Consider the following 17,817-nt stretch of genomic DNA (forward strand, 5'->3'; position numbering starts at 1 on the left):
TACTGACATTTATATATTACACTTCCTGTTTATGACTTCAGAAGTGCAACCATGCAGTGCTTCTATTAAAAACAGAATAATTTGAGAACAGTTTAAGTAAATGATAACTTACCCAAAGGAAAAAAACACTAAACTGACTGCTGCCTTCATTTCTGGAATTCTTATCTTTGTTATATACAGAGTTGAATGTTTCTCAAACATCATTTACTAATTGTGTAGTTAAAATGGAGCTTGATGGCTTTTAAAACAAGCAACCAGACATGAGTCTTAGTTCTGAATCTGACTAGTTAATGGAATAAGAAAACCAAGCCAAACCACCCCATATATATGTTTATGTTAAAGTATATATTTTTATATAAATGTTATGCTTGCAAAAATTTGCTTTTTTCCCCCTCATTTTGAGGTTTCAGTTGACTATTGTTACATATTCATTAACAATTCTGCCTGAAGGAGGGAAAGGGTAGAAGTGAATACAATTCTTAAATAAAAGTCCCTTTACTTCACTATTAACTTGTTCTATTTGAAACATAATTGAGTTTATTTGTGTGTGTGTGTGTGTGTGTGTGTGTGTTTAGAGAGAGAGAGAGGAGAGAGAGAGAGAAAGAACACACATGAGCAATGACTGCTAGCTAGCTAGACATCAAAATCCATGTTCTCACTTTTTGGCCTCCTTGCAGTTAGGTGTGGGCATGTGACTAAATTTTGGGCAATAGAATGAGAATGGGAGTTATATGCACTACTTTCAATGCCCCTGCCTAAAAAAAATTCCCCTTCCAACAGACTGAAATAGAGAAAAAACGACAGGGATACCTTGGAATTTGGTATTGAAAGCCTAGGTACTGAAAGACCTTGGAATCTAAGTATTGAACTACTTGTTTATTTCAGCAAGAAATAAATTTGAGTCATTGATTGTACACTTGGGGATTGATTGTTATGGCAATTAGCCTACCCTGATTAATATGACACACACAACACCTATTTGCAGTGTCCCTGTGATGCGCAACTGCAGGGGATACCATTTACATTGTAATGTATATAAATGGCATTTTCTGAAGCACACTTAAGAGGCTATAGGTGTGGCCCTGGCTGGTGTGGCTGAGTTGGTTGGAATATCATCCTGTACACCAAAAGGTGGCAGGTTTCATTCCTGGTTGGAGCACCTGTGTGAGGCAACCGATTGATTTTTCTCGATCACAGTGATGTTTTTCTCTCTCCCTCTCTTACTCTAAAAAAATAATAAAGTAGAGGCTACAGGTATGTATACACATGGATAGACATAAATGCTCCTCCCCCTCCCCCAAGGAGTTGTGCAATGGTGTAGCTTCGTTAAACTAACACCCACTTCCCTCTTTTATTGCATATGAACATCAATTTGTGTAAAGGCACTTCCCTTTTGTGTTGGTGGTAACAGATTAAGGTGGAATGGAATGGATCATATAATAAAAATGGTAAGGGGAAAATCAGAATCAAATCAGACATCTTTCTTAGATTTGTTCAACTGTGTTAGCTACCCGCTGTTCTTATAAACTATGATCCTCTGGCATGCATTAGACCAAAAGAGTGTGTTGGGACTACCCCCTGCACTCCCCCCCCCTCCCAGACTTACTGGTATGAGTAATAAAAACGAACTGTGTTTCACTTGTCCTTATCTGTAAATGAGAGTTGGATTATAAGACCTCAAAGATCCCTTCACTAAAATTATATTTATGACTACAAAGATTCTACTCTTCTCCTAAACAAAAACTGTTAAATTGAAAATATTTTTTCACTCAGTCAGGATATTTTTTAGAGTAATTTTAAAGCAGTGTGTCACTTCTTTGATTACTCAGTTGGTGGAGAAGTAGCAAAGCTAATGTAGAATGTGATATTGTTACTATCATAACTAGCTAGTTAATATTAATTATAGGAAAGCAGCAAAGGGGAGGCCAGACATTGTAAGCACAGTCATCTGGGCAACTTCACCAGGAGGCTGCCACTTCACATTCCCCAGGGAACCACTAGTCCATTCCCCGCAAATCACTGGGGGAGGGGGGTCCAACAAAGAGGAAGATGGGAGCATTGGTGCACAGTGAAGTTGGGATGACATAGGGAAGGTGCTTGCCTGTCAGTCTAGCCTGAAAAAAAAGATAATTGGCTAGGAGGCTGGGGCCAAAGCAAGCACTTGGAACGCTAAAGGGTTCATTGAGTAAGCTCCCAGTTAAAATACGCAGACAAAGGAATTCTTGCTTGCTCTTATTTCTCTTGATTTGCTCCTGCTTCCTTGGACTCGCTTGCTCTGTATCCCGCACTTGCCTGCCATGTGGCCTAAGAAGCTACATGTCCCATGGCCATGTGGACCCCATATGCCACTGCAGCTGGGAGCACAGCTAAGCTAGCCAGATGCTGGACTGGACTATGAATATGGAGCAAAAACTCTGGGCAGTGGCTTTAATTCTAGCTCTACTGAAGACAAGATGGGACTTTTTCCGTGGTGGAATGGAGGGAGATGGGACCTTGGACGGGAACTCCCTTAATGTTATATCATCAATAAAGCTTTCCAAGATACCTTATCCTCCCATGTGGCCTCAGGAAATTCTTATTCCTGCAGTACCCCAAGAGCTCCACTCCCACTAGTAACAGATAGGGACACAGATGGCACCTCACTGATAATGATATCTATTGAAATGATATACCATATTGCAAAAAAAAGTTTAAAAACCCTAAATAGATTTAATTATTCACCAAATTTAGCTGTTCACTGAATTTAGCAGATAAAACCTTAAGTTTAAATTTTTTTTAATTGATTTTAAAGAGAGGAAGGGAGAGAGAGAAACATCGATTTGTTGTTCCACTTATTTATGCATTCATTGGTTGATTCTTTTATGTGCCCTGACCCAGGATTGAACCCATACCTGGTGTATCAGGATAATGCTTTAACTAACTGAGCTACCTGGCCAGGGCTAAAATCTTAAGTTTTACTTCTCTTATATACTTATACTCTAATGTTTCAATGTAATAATACTACAGTAAGTTTAGGATCATGGAAAAATCACCAAAGTCATAATTATCTTAGTCATAGTTGACTAAGTCATATATGGTAGTGCTTACCCAAAAATCACATTTTGGGTATAGTTGACAGAAATGAATATTTACCTGTTTGTTTGCTGGTGGGATTCTGATCTCATGGATTTCAACTTTGGTTAAAACTAAAATATACATTATCCAGACTTGATGCAGGCATGGAATTGGCTTTCATTCACATTCTTTTGCTATAAGAGAGCTGCAGAAATATGGACCTCACTCAGGGATGATGTCGTTTTATAAAGGAGAAAGGAAAGGCTCTATAATATTGTCCAAAGTGAAGTTTTGAATGTTAAGAGAAAGCCATATAAGCTGGAGTAGATAAAGAAATCACAATAACACTTTCCCCCCCTGCAAAAGAACAAGACAAAAGAGAAAACTTGCAGTATTATTTTAAATACTAGTTTACACATGTGGATTGTAACAGAGCATACAACAGACTGAGGATCCTCAGAGGGAAGTGGGGGAGAGGGAAGAGATCAACCAAAGAACTTACATAAATAAGTGCATAACCCATGGACATAGACAATAGTGGGGTGAAGGCCTGGGGAGAGGATGGAAGTGGGGTAAATGGGGAAAAGGGGACATTTGTAATATTTTAAATAATAAAGATACATTTTTAAAAATTATAGAAATTAGGAAATAATCCTTAAAATGAGTTATGAATAAATACATTTTGGTATATCCATAAGTTGAAATGATAAGCAGATATTAAAAACATGTTTTTAAAATATCCAATAATATGAGAAAATAGTCATTATAGACTATAAATCCATTATTCCTATCAAACAGGAATCAATCTTATTCTTTCCAACCCTGTACTCTTCCTCATGCCATTTCCTCCCCACTCCCAGTATAAATAGGAGCATATTTATACTGGGAAGAAATGTTTCAAGGAGAGATGCATAACTAGTGAATTTTAAAACTTAAAGGGATTTCAGAGATCACTTAGTCAAAATCCATCATTTTACAAAGGAAACTGACACTCTGGAAAATTAAATGTCTCATCTAAGTCTCAATCCCAACATTGCCACTTGGTGCAAACTAGGTTCCCTTACTCTCCAAATTTGGCACATTGTACCTTCTACTACAACATGCTACATTTGAGGCTGAGTCAGACCAGATTACAATGGTCCCCCCTTATCCACAGGGGATATGTTCCAAGACCCCCCAGTGGATGCCTGAAACCCGGGATTCTACTGAACTCTATATATGCTATAATTTTTTCCTATACATACATACCTCATCATTTCAAGGAAGCACCTTACAGCTTCTCTTTGGCACATCCAAATTGCCAAGCATCACCACTCTTGTACTTGGAGACAATCAATAAGTAAAGTAAGGGTTACTTGAATGCAAGCACTGTAATACCACAACAGTTGATCTAAACAGAGTTGTCTGCTAAGTGACTAAAAGGCCTATGGCATATACTTGTGGATAAAGGGATGATTCACATCCCAGGTAGGACAGAGCTAGATGGCATGAGATTTCATCATGCTACTCCATACAATGTGCAATTGAAAACTTATGAATTGTTTATTTCTGGAAATTTCCATTTAATATTTTTGGACCATAGTCATTGACCCCTGGTAACTGAAACCTTGGAAAGCAAAATCAGGGATAAATGAATACAGAAGGTTAGGCCAAAGAGTATGAACTTTATCCTAGTCTATCCTTTTTACTTTGGGGGGAGGGAAGCGGGAGAGTAGGTGGTACAGGGCACAAGAGAATGATAATGATCAGTCATAAAATATCTGTAGATATCATCTATATTTTTTCATAATTCTAAATCTTTAACTGTTTTCTTACTCAGTACAACTTTAAAAATTCTTGGGAAAGAACTCAAATAATTTCTTTGTCTCACATAAATAATATTGAGTAATGGAAGTGACTAGATTACAACTTATAACTATTTTATTTATTCATTTGCTTTTGTCTGTCTCTTCCTCTAGAATGTTCTTCCAGAGGGCAGGCCTATATCCTTTTTGTTGTTGTTGTTGATTCCAGTGCTTAGCAAGCGTTTGACATGTAAAGGATGTTCAGTAAGTATTTCAATAAGTTCAATAGGTAAGTGAATCAATGAATAAATGATAGCCACTGAAACGCTATTAGCCTTTATTTACTTTGACTAGATTTATTCTGGAAATTTCCCCAAGTTTGTCATTCTATCGCCTTTCAAAATTAATTTTAGAATTGGGTGAATCTACTCTATTCTTCATATGCTCTGCATTTCAGTCTAGCACAAATTTATAATATTAATTTAGGACTCTTAAAACTCTTGTGCCAAATTTGCTAAGTTTGGGAATTACCTTGACAAGTAATTTTTTTATATTTTTATCCACAGATGAATGTGTACACTTACACCATGAACTAGTGGTGTACATGTGAGATTAAACTGATGATAAGTCAGGAGGCAGCACTGCTGGGTGAACATGTTTAGAAATAAAAAAAAGAAAAAAGGCAAGACGGTATGCCTTGAAAAATACAAGCATTAGGCTGAAATAAGTATACATTTAAACTTATATTCTCAAATTAAGTGTAAGTTTAAAACCTGACAAAAAGAAGTAAATAATATTTTAAAAGCACATTTTTCCTTGAAGGTAAGATATTAAAACAAAACAAAAACAAAACACTGAGCCTAAATTAAATAATGACCTCAGTTTTAAAAGTCAGTGCACTTAAATTTTTCTCCTTAGATTTATTTTCAATATTAATATGTATAGAGAATTAAAATATTTTTTACAGCAAAATTTTGCCAGATGAAGAAGCTTTAAAATGTTGGCATTATAGACCATTTCTAGGAATTTATCCTAATTTAGGGAATAATCTGAAATTTAAAACAGATTTAAGCATCAAAAAGTTCATAACAACACCATTTATAAGAAAGTAAGGAAAATAACTTTAATGACCACTTAAGCATAGTACTCAATGACTATTTCAGTGATTGAAAATATTTTTGCAGTGTTTCAAATAACTTGAGGAAACATTTCTGATAAATTGTTATGAAAAAAGGCAGTGTACTCAAGCAAACAGTTTAAACTTCATAAGCTTAAAAAACTACATGGAAATAAGTGAATTGCAAGTCATTTGCATCTAAATAAAGGAATTATTGGTTATTTTTTCCTGTTGTCATTTAAAAATATTTTCAAAATTTTCTTTACCTATGTGTACAACTTTTATAATCAAAGAAAATCATTACTTGTCATAGATATGTGATTATATTCCAACTAGAAGCCTGGTGCACAAAAATTTGTGCACTCAGGGGGGGTCCCTCAGCCCGGCCTGTGCCCTCTCACAGTCTGGGACCCCCCGGGGAATGACCACCTGCTGGCTTAGGCCCACTCCCTGGGGCATTGGGCCTAAGCTGGCAGTCAGACAACCCTCTGGCAGTCTGGGAGCCCTTGGGGGATGTCCACTTGCCAGCTGGGAGCAGGCCTAAGCTGCAGTCGGACATCCTTAGCACTGCTGAGGAGGTGAGAGAGGCTCCTACCACCACCGCTGTACTGGCAGCCATCAGCCTGGCTTGTGGCTGAGCAGAGTTCCTCCTGTGGGAGCACACTGACCACCAGGGGGCAGCTCCTGCATTGAGCATCTGCCCCCTGGTGGTCACTGTGTGTCATAGTGACCAGTCATTCCCAGTCATTCTGCTGTTAGGGTCAATTTGCATATTACCCTTTTATTATATAGGATAGAGGCCTGGTGCAGGGGTGGGGGCCGGCTGGTTTGCCCTGAAGGGTGTCCCGGATCAGGGTGGGGGTCCCGCTGGGGTGTCTGACCAGCCTGGGTGAGGGGCTAAGGGCCGTTTTCAGACTGGCCACACCCCCTTCAGGGTGGGGGGGTCCTGCTGGGATGCCTGGCCAGTCTGGGTGAGGGGCTGATGGCTGTTTGCATGCTGGCCAAGCCCCCCAGCGGGGACCCTCACCCCATGAGGGTGTGGCCATCCTGGGTGAGGGTCTGATGGCTGTTTGCAGGCTGGCCACAGCCCCCAGCCACCCAAACTCCCAGTGGAGGCTGGCTGGAAGCAGGTGTCTGGGATTTATTTATCTTCTATAATTGAAACTTTGTTGCCTTGAGCCAAGGCCATAGCTGGCCAGGGCAGGCAGGAAGGTTGGCTTCCTCCATCACTGGGGCAACCAAGCCTCCTGCTTGCTCCAGCTCCGTGGCTGCCATCTTGGTTAGGTTAATTTGCATGTAGTCGCTCTGATTGGCTGGTGGGCGTGGCTTGGGCGTAGCGGAGGTGCGGTCAATTTGCATGTTTCTATTTTATTAGATTAGATGATGTTTTCAGTATCATCATGTGAGTGTAAATATTATTGACCAAAAGAAAAGTTTGATATTATTTACATCCAAATAATGGATTTTCCAAAACAAACAGTGATACATATCCTATAACTGATGCCAGCTGCGTGAGCTTTAGGTAATTATAATGGTTTAGTATAATTTATTTATTTTGATATGGTGGGCTCTCACTATGTTTGTTGATGGTTGATGATGGAGATACCTCAATTCATTTACCAAGTTCCTTGAATCTGTCAGTTAATAACTCCCCCAACAAGAGTTTAATGATATGGTATGATGTCAAAAGCTGTCCATAAAATTGCCACTAGTTTGTGTGGTGCACTTTTTCCTTATTATTAAATATATTTTTATTTATTTCAGAGAGGAAGAGAGAGAGAAACATCAGTGATGAGAATCATTGATGGGCTGCTTCATGCACACCCCTTACTGGGGATCGAGCCTGTAACCCAGGCATATGCCCTTGACTGGAATTGAACCCAGGACCCTTCGTCCACAGGCTGACGGTCTATCCACTGAGCCAAACCAGCTGTGGTGCACTTTTGCAAACTATTATTTTGTACATCAAAAAGAATATTCTCTTAAGTGCTAAATTTTTTCTAACACAAAAGAGAGAAAAATTTGTTCTTAGCTTGTTTATTTTGGCCAGCTGTGAGCTTCAGGTAATATTTTGTGATTTGACATCACCAGTAAAAAAGGTTTCTTGGGGAAATAACTGGCAACAACATTTTACCTTGTAGAGTTATTGTAAGTTTTAGAGATCATATATGCAAAGTGCCTGGCACAGTAAATGGTGGCTATTATAATAATATATAACATAATTATGACTTCTTATCTATTATATTCCTACTAGAGGCCCGATGCACGAAATTTGTGCAAGAGTAGGCCTTCCTTCCCCCGGCTGCTGGCACCAGCTTCCCTCAGGCACCTGGGACCTGGGTTCCCCTCAGGCCACCAGCAGGCACCTGGGACCTGGGCTTCCCTCACAGCTCTGGCTTCATCTGGAAGGTCGTTTGGAAGGACATCCAGAAGGATGTCTGGTCTAATTAGCATATTATGCTTTTATTATTATAGATATGTAGGGTGAAATAAAAAATACATAGTGCAATCTATTTTAAAACATTTTTCTAGAGTTTCAGATAAAGATAGGGAGTGAAGGAAGACCACAAAATATTCCTACCCAAACACTTTACAAAATGGGCAAAACAAAGAACAGTAAAAATTCTTTTAACAACATTACTAGAAGTAACCAGAAAATATCCACAACCTAAACTAACGAAGGCCAAAATAATATTGTTATTTCAAAACAAATAAATTTGGGATAGCAAGAAATGAAATAGACATGGCTGGAATTGACTTCTCACCAAAAGGAAAAACTGGTAATCCCAGCACATCACCTTAGTCAACTCGTTGTTCAATGCTCCAAGACAATTATGACTTTTCTCTCTGAAATCTCCCACATCTCCCTGCTCCTCACTTCAAACTCTTGTTTCATTGATAAATAGAAGCTGTCACAAGAGAAACGTATGTTTCTCATACTATATCTACCAACATGCTTTCATCTCTACTCATATATTCTCTCTCTTCCTTTATAAAGGATCAACTATCCCTGCTTTTATCTAAAGCAAGACCCTCCACTTATGCCCTGGATCCCATCTTATCTTCCATAGTCAAGGACTATGTTCTTGTGATTATACCCTCCATTCCCTGCATCCTCAATTTCTCCCTCCCTTCTGGATTATTCCAATAAGTAAACATACGGTAATATTTCCCATCCTAAAAATAGCATCACCCTAGACCCCATGTCCCCCTCTACTTATATGGTGAGTAGGAGTCCATTTTTCTGCTCCCCTATATAACAAAACTTTTCAAAGACTGTGTATACTTGCAGTCTCCACTTCCTCACTTTACATATCTCTTCAATTCAGGATTATTGTCTTCACAGCTCTACCTAAGCTGCTCCTGCTGAGATCATGATTACCTTCTTGCCAGGTCATTTTACTCTCATGCATGTTCCTCACTCTTTTTCTTCTCCATCAACATTCATTTCCCCCTAGGTCAGTGGTCGGCAAACTCATTAGTCAACAGAGCCAAATATCAACAGTACAATGATTGAAATTTCTTTTGAGAGCCAAATTTTTTAAACTTAAACTATATAGGTAGGTACGTTGTTATTAACTTAATTAGGGTACTCCTAAGGCTTAGGAAGAGCCACACTCAAGGGGCCAAAGAGCCGCATGTGGCTCGAGAGCCGCAGTTTGCCGACCACTGCCCTAGGTCATCTCATCCAATTTTTCGGTATATTGTCTATATTCTTAGGACTTCTAAAATTTGTATTCTATCCCTGATACTTCTGTTGAGCTCTGAACTCATGTCCAACCTTCTACCTGGGGACTCTATTTAGATGGCTAATAAGGACCTCAAAGATGGCACATTCAAAACAAATCTCTTCATTTTCTTCCCCAATTCAATTTGTCTCCTTCATGTCAGTCAACAGCATTATTTTCATATATTTGCTTAAGGCAAAAACCTAGAAATCGTTCTTAATTGCCAGTTATTAAGCTATTGTCTCTTAGCAATAAACCTTTCTATACTCTGCTTTGTGATGCTGGGACTGGGACTTTACAAACTAAACTACATTTCTACTTTACCAGCTGAATCCCTGCTACAGTCTCTCAACAAGAGGCATTAGAGAAAGACTAAGAGTCAAGAAGAGAGAACAAGAACTTGCTCCTTGGTTTTCTGTACCTGTCAGCATTTCCCCAGTTATGGTCCTTCATCTTGACAGCAGCAGTTAGTATTTTGTACTCTCCTGTATCCAGCCTCAACATACCCTCTCAGAGGTACCACTAGCAAATGGGCAGCAACCCCTCCTCTGAGGTCAGGGTTCCAGCTCTGCTGAGTCTTTTCTCATAACTTCTGTGTTCTAATAACTTCAGGTCTTCCCTGTGTTTATCCAGTACCAGCACTAGTAGATCCTTCCTGAAGTTACTCCATTACCTTAGTACTTCCCTTTTCAGTTCTACAACACTTATTTGACCAATTATTTAAATAGTAGCCCCCCTTATCCACATTTTTACATTCTATTATTTCACTTACCCACAGTTAATCGGAGCCTGAAAATATTAAATGAAAAATTCCAGAAATAAACAATTAACAAATTTTAAATTGCATGTCATTCTGAGTGGCGTGATGAAATCTTTTGCCATCCCGCTCCATTCTGCCCAGCATATGAATCATCCTTTTGTCCAGCATATCCTCATATACACCTCCCACCCATTAACCATCTAATAGCCATCTCAGTGATCAGATCAACTGTTGAGGTATGTAAGTTCTTGTGTTCAAGTGACCCTTATAATAGCCTCATACTTTTCCACAATGTCTTCATCACTTCATCTCATCACATAGGCATTTATCATCTCACATCATCACGAGAAGGGGGAGTTCAATGTAATGAAGTATTTTCAGATTGACCACATTCACATAACTTATTACAGTGTATTGTTATAATTGTTCCATTAGTTATTGTTTTTAATCTCTTACTCTGCCTAATTTATAAATTAAGCTTTATCATAGGTGTGTAAGTATACGAAGAAACATAATATATATAGGGTTCATTATTATCTGTGCTATCAGGAACCCACCGAGGTTCTTCGAATGTATCCCCTACTGATAAAGGGGGACTACTGTACTCAATTTATTGCTGTTGAAATATTTAGTGGCAGTCAGAGGGATTCCTCTAAAGCACTTACCATCTCCCTGCTTTTCTTCATACTTAGAACAAAATTCAAACCCCTCATTAGGGCCTACAACCCCTTTTGTGACCTGCCCTGTCTAATTCTTTAGATTCATCTCTCACCAGCTTCTGTTTACTTGTTTGGCTCTAATCATTCTGTCTTGGACATACCATCTTCTTACTGCAGGCCCTTTGTCATAGCCTTCTCTACATCTGGATGACCCAGGTCTCCTAGTTCACTGCCTCACTTCATTCAGGCCTCTTCTAAGATATCAGCATAGAGAGGCCTGCTTTCACTGCTATATCTAAAATGCCCAATTCTGCCCAGCCAGCATGGCTCAGTGATTGAGCATTGGCCTTGAACTGGGAGGTCACAGTTCAATTCCCTGTCAGGCACATGCCCGGGTTTGGGGCTGGATCCCCGATTCCCCAAGAAGGGGACATGCAGGAGGCTGATGATCTATAATTCTTGCTCATCATTAATGTTTCCATCCCTCTCTCCCTCTCCCTTCCTTTCTCTGAAAACAATAAAAACATTTTAAAAAGTCTCCAAACTCTTATACTTTTTAAAACTTTAAATATTTTAGGAAATAAGATCTTTTGTGGCAAAGAAACATTTTTTTACAAGTTCAGCAATTCCTTAAGCTGATCTTGCTACTACCAAATTGGAATTGAAATTTAATACTTTATTATTTAAAAGTACTGAGTGTACATGTTTTTATCCTAAGATTATCATTGATGTTTCTATCTCTCTCCCTCTCTCATCCTCTTTCTGAAATCAAAAAAATATATATATTTTAAAAAGATTATCTTATTTGTATAAATGCATAGAAATATGCCTACCATGCAGATCATTTAATATTGATGGTAAAATCTGGGATCTGTGAGATTTAAAATTTTTCCTGTAGCCCAGCTGGTGTGGCTCAGTGATTGAGCATTGATCCGTGAACCAGAAGGTTGCAGTTGGGGCACATGCCCGGGTTACAGGCTTGATCCCCGGTAGGGAGCGTGCAGGAGGCGGCAATGGATGAATCTCATGGATGCATGATTCTCTCTCATGTTTCTATCTCTCTCTCCCTCTCCCTTCCTCTCTGAAATCAATAAAAATATATTTTTAAAAAACCACACATACTTAAAAAATGTTTTCCTGTCACTTTCTATATTGTTTGAATTATTTATAACTGAACATGTATTATTTTTATGAAGCCAATAAAGATATTGTCCTTAAAATTATATACATATGAATATACTGAACTGTACATTTTTAAATGGTTATGATCATCATTTTTTTGTTTTTTACCACAATTAAAAAATTTTAAATGCTATTATAAAACTTATAAAATAGATCTAGCCATTATAATAACTTTACAGTTGGATTTTGACTCTACCAAATTTTTCCCAATTCAACTTTGACATCAAACTTTACCCCTCAAATTATACCCTTCACATAATACTCTGTATTTGCCTATACCCTATCTAATTTAATTTTAGAAAGCAGAGATTATTCACTGGCAGACATTATTACAAATATGCAAAATGAAAATGCACTTATAAAAAATAAGTAATATATTGTGTTACTATGTTAGGTTATAAGAATGTAAATATATGTCATTTGATTTACATATTTGGGAGAAAATTTTTAATTTTAATTATTTTTTTTGATTGTTAAAATAATGTGTACTCATTTCAGAAAACATGAAAAAGAATGTAAAAATGTCCATAATAACATTACACACTTTGGTGTATTTTCCCCCACCCTTTTTCTATGCATACAAATAAATACATTTTTAAATAAATGAGGAGAAATAGCTATATAACCTAAAAATTTTAACTGTACATTAAATTAAATATTTCTCTGTGACATTAAATATTTTTAGTGGCTATTAGATTGATATGCCTTGGTTTATTTACCATTCTTTTACTGTTGAATATCTAGATTGTTTCCTCTGTATAGATACTATAGTATATCTAAATCATTTACTTCACATTTATTTGCTTAGGATTGGTTCCTGGAAGTGGAACTACTGTAACAAAATTTGGACAGTTTTTTAGACCCCTGAAAGGTAATATAGTAATCAGTAAGATTGTAAATTTCATTGCACTCTTAGCAATATTGGTTATGAGCACTTATTTTCAATCTTTGTCATCTGATCAGAGACTCTGTAATTCAGTTTGGTAAAGCTGAATTGTTATTCATACAACCATATTAGTAACTTTACTATCTCAAAAGACTTATACTCCTTTATCTTCTCCATGATGCTTCCTTAACATAGAACCTTGCCTAGATGTTGAAGTAGTGTATTTTTTATTGGCTTTGGCATTATTTTTTTTAAAATAAATTATACTTTGAATACATAGGAAGGTGAAGAAAACTAACATAAAGAAGGATCCAAATTATTTTACTTAATAAAAAGTATGATTGTATTTAGTCCTTAAATAATAGACTATTAATAGTATCAGCTAGCAATATCATTTTATTTATTGAATTTATTTCTTTATTGAAATCATATTATTTATTGTTTAATGTGCTATTTTCACTATAGCACTTTCTAAAATGCTTAGTTTACTTGTATAAGAGTAACATTCACTAGATAACTACTTTAAAATAATTTCCTCATCTCTGCCTTCATCAAGATGCCTAGAAACAGACTGGCTCAGTCCCAATTTTCTTTCATGTTATCATTACTATGAAATCATTGTATAGATAGGGTAATACCTTCTGGCATACAGAAAAATAGCATCTTTAAAACTATATGGCACATTTTGGTTGCAGTTTTTCCTCCTTTGGAACTGCATTACATAATTTTAAAGTGTTTACTTAAGCTTCTTTGGGCTGCCTCCATGGTAGCTGTGAAGTCAGTCAGGAACAATTTGGGCCTGATAACAAAGTCTGTTAGCTTGACATGAACACTGTGTCAATTTTTAAAAAATCATTACAAATAAGAAACTTTAAAATCAAAGATATACTTAATTCATTTTGTTTTTTTTAAAAGCATGCTACTTCAAAATCAAGAAATACACATAAAACAAAGGGTTCATAAATATATACTTGCTCATTATCCAGATGCACATTTAAAGCATATTCTATAGTATGAATTTACAGTGATTTTGACTCTATAACTGTAAATAATTATGCAAAATCAAAATATATAGAGGTATTAGCATTAGGAGAGTATGAATTATTAAAATGGCCCTAAGCACTATTTCTCTAAGTCTAAGTCATAAAGGAAATCTTTCTAAGAGAACATCGAAGATGTATAAATTATGTCAGTTTTAGGATAATTTAAAAGGTACTAGGTTATCGCCCTGGCCTGATAGCTCAGTTGGTTAGAGCATCATCCTGATATGCCAAGGTTGCAGGTTTGATTCCTGATCAGGGTACATACAAGAATAAACCAATGAATGCATAAATAAGTGGAACAACAAATCAATAGTTTCTATATTGCTCTCTCTACCTTCCTTTCTCTCTAAAATCAGTTTTAAAAAAGATTATTTACTCTTGATTACTCAAGGGAAGGAAGTATTTTCAGTTCCTTAGAGAATTAGAGCTCATTTACCAATTAAATAACTATTTTTTTAAAAGCATTCTACTTCAAAAATTGAGTGTACTGGTTTTAAAGAAAAATAAAGGAATTTGCATTGTAAAAGTGGGAGAAGAGTCATTTAAATTTTGTATTGTAATAATCAAAGTGTTATATCACCTTCAAGTAAACATGCAAATTCTTATAAACTACCTAAATCTCAACCATCCTTTTGGGATTACTGAGTTTTATGAATAAACAAGTCCAAGTCAAGATCCTGACATCTAAAAACATAACAGTCCTTTTTTATAGAAGTGTCATTTTGTTTTAATTATGTAACATGAATTTATTATAAAATTACTTATTGGAATAATCTCGATATCATTTTGCTTTTTAACTTTGAGAGATGGCCTTGATAATGAGGTCTAAAGTCAGGAAAAATGTAAGAAGGGAACAGAAAAAACTTTTAGCAACTGATCATTGCCCTGAAAATATAGCCATTGTGGGGGTCCTACCTAGTTTGGGAGAAAGAGGTGTCTGTGTTCAGAAGGCCTGACCTGGAGGGGAGGGAATGGTCATAAGAAAGGGGAAGATTATGAGACAAACTGCCTCAGATTGGCTTGGGGTTAGCTTTGCTGTAATGAAATGTTTAAAAAGGGGGACATCTGTGATACTTTCAACAATAAAGATAAGTTAAAAATGAAAATAAAATATAGAGGTAAACGTAACTAAAAACTGAAATGTTTGGGGTTTTATATCTCATTCTAATATCAAAAAGAGGATACTTATTTGGTTTCTTATATCTAAGCATTTTTCATATATAACACATTGTATTTTTGTTAAAATGTATCTCTGAGCCTTATAGTGATCTTCCTGCATTGTGTCTCTTTATTTCTTTTTGTTTGTATCTTAGAAAAATGCCTCTTGGATTTTTAATCAGAATGTGATTATTCTTTGGTAAAATAAAAACATATTTGAAAACTCAAGGCTGCTTCTTGGTTGTGATTGGGTCTGTTTGCCTTTTTTACACTTTGCAGAAAATTTTCAGAGATTTGCAATGCCTTCTTTACCTGAGATAGTATGTGAAAAGTCACGGTGCTTAACCCAAGTCCATACCTTCTATATGCAGACATATCAGATTGGAATCCCTGGAAATTTTCTGCAGAGAACCACCTTAATTTGCATTATGGATGCAGGATGGGTGAGTATACCACAAGAGTATATACATAAAATGCAAGTGACAGAATCAGCTAAACTCACTCTGTACTTAACTACCAGATCATACTCAACAATGGTCATACCAAGTCCAACACATTGTTTATAAATCATTTTATCTGAAGTTAATGTGTGGTGATTTTAAACACATAGCAAACTCTGAAACTCCTCCCATTAAAAGGCAGTCTATTCCCCCCCCCCTTTTTTAATTATACAGATTTCATAACTTAGAAATCCACACATGAAACCTATATGTTCATGTTGACCAATGTCTCCCCTTTCTAGAATATGTAAAACATTAGTGATTTGTCTCTAATGAATAGAATCTGATAGAGATGATGCTGCATGACTTCTAAGATTAGGTCATAAATGGAACCCAGCAATCCTGCTGTGAAGAAGCCCCGACCACAAGGGCAGGCCAGGTGTAGGTGTTCTGGCTGATAGCTGCAGCAAAGGTCCTAGACTTCAGTCAGTCCTAATCCCTAGACACGCAAATGAAGAGCCTTTAGATGATGCAAGCCTCCAGCCTATGAGCTGGCCTAGCTGATGCCAAATAGATTAGAAACAAGCTGTCCCTACAAAGCCCTACCCAAATAGCATGTTCATGAGTAATATTGTTTAAAACCACTAAGTTCACCGTAACCGGTTTGGCTCAGTGGATAGAGCGTCGGCCTGGGGACTGAAAGGTCTCAGGTTCGATTCCGGTCAAGGGCATATACCTTGGTTGTGGGCACATCCCCAGTAGGAGGTGTGCAGGAGGCAGCTGATCGATGTGATGTTTCTCTCTTATCGATGTTTCTAACTATCTCTCTCCCTCTCTGTAAAAAATCAAAATATATTTCAAAAAACAAAAAACCCCCACTAAGTTCTGGGGTGATTTGTTATGTACCTGAGTCCCTGCTTCCAATAAATCTGTAGCTCAGGTTAGCTGTAACAAGTAGGTAGGAGATGTAAGAAGCAAAATAAAAACTCTTTCCCTCTACTTTTCCTTGTTTCCTTAGCTAGACTGAAATCTTAGCACCTCCTAGTACTAATTGTTGGTGTGGTTTTGAAGTGCCATTAGGAACAAAAAACACCATCATGGGGACCCAGTCTGTCTGAACTCCTTTTCCTTGAAAGCTTACTGACTTAATGTGCTAGGAAGGCCTGACCTGGAGGGGAGGGAATGGTTATGAGAAGGGAACAAGAAAAAGAGAAAGCTTGATTCCTTACACTTTTCTTCTCCCCCATGTAACCCTAGTTTCAAAAAAGAAGGGAAGCAAGATTTAATCCTCTCCTGCACTAATCTCCCATCTGAATTAGAATCTTTCAAAGGATGCTTTCTTTTTCATTGAAAGACTATACAGCCTTTCGATCTTATAAAGGGACCAAATCAGCAACGTGTTTTCATTCCTTATCAGGGAAGCAGGATTTACTAATCAAAGTTATAAACTAGGGACACCAGGCTGTCTTTAGTCACTCATCACTATCCTTCAGAGGTTCCTCTGGCTCCTCCCCTTTCCCTAAATGTGAGTGGGTCCCCAGGGTTCCCTTCTCAGAACTCTTCTCACTTAACACTGTCTCTGATCCATTTATTCACTCCCGTGGTTTTAGCTACTACCTAATGTTTTAATGATTCCAAAGAGCCAGACCTTCTTTCCAACCCTCCTGGGATACTTCCTTGGTACCTCAAATTCCACAGGGACAAAACATATTTCCTCCTCTTGGACTTGAGGTCCACTCCTCTGCCCAGTCCACCCCCTAGACCAGATACTTGGGGATCCTTTGCCCCACACCGCCAATCAGTTTCCCGTTCCACTGAATCTTTCTAATTTCTTTTCTTGAACCCCTCTTCTCTCAATCCCCACTGCCACTAGGTACACAGCAGTGGTCCTAGTCAATTTTACAGTTCATCTGCAGAACCCTAACCAGTGTAATCTTTGCAAAGATCTGTAATCTTTTCACCCCTGGACATGCCTTTCTTTAAAAAAAAAAAAGTCTTTTCATGGC

At 37.4% G+C, this 17,817-nt stretch overlaps 1 long non-coding RNA gene across 1 annotated transcript in view; it reads right to left on the reverse strand.

Annotated features, from left to right (window-relative positions):
- The window catches only part of LOC102442415, a 78,833-nt gene that overhangs the window by 57,580 nt on the left and 3,436 nt on the right, over positions 1-17,817 (reverse strand). The window lies entirely within an intron of this gene.

Source organism: Myotis lucifugus, unplaced genomic scaffold (assembly GCF_000147115.1).
Source record: "Myotis lucifugus unplaced genomic scaffold, Myoluc2.0 scaffold_7, whole genome shotgun sequence".
Taxonomy (NCBI): Eukaryota; Metazoa; Chordata; class Mammalia; order Chiroptera; family Vespertilionidae; genus Myotis; species Myotis lucifugus.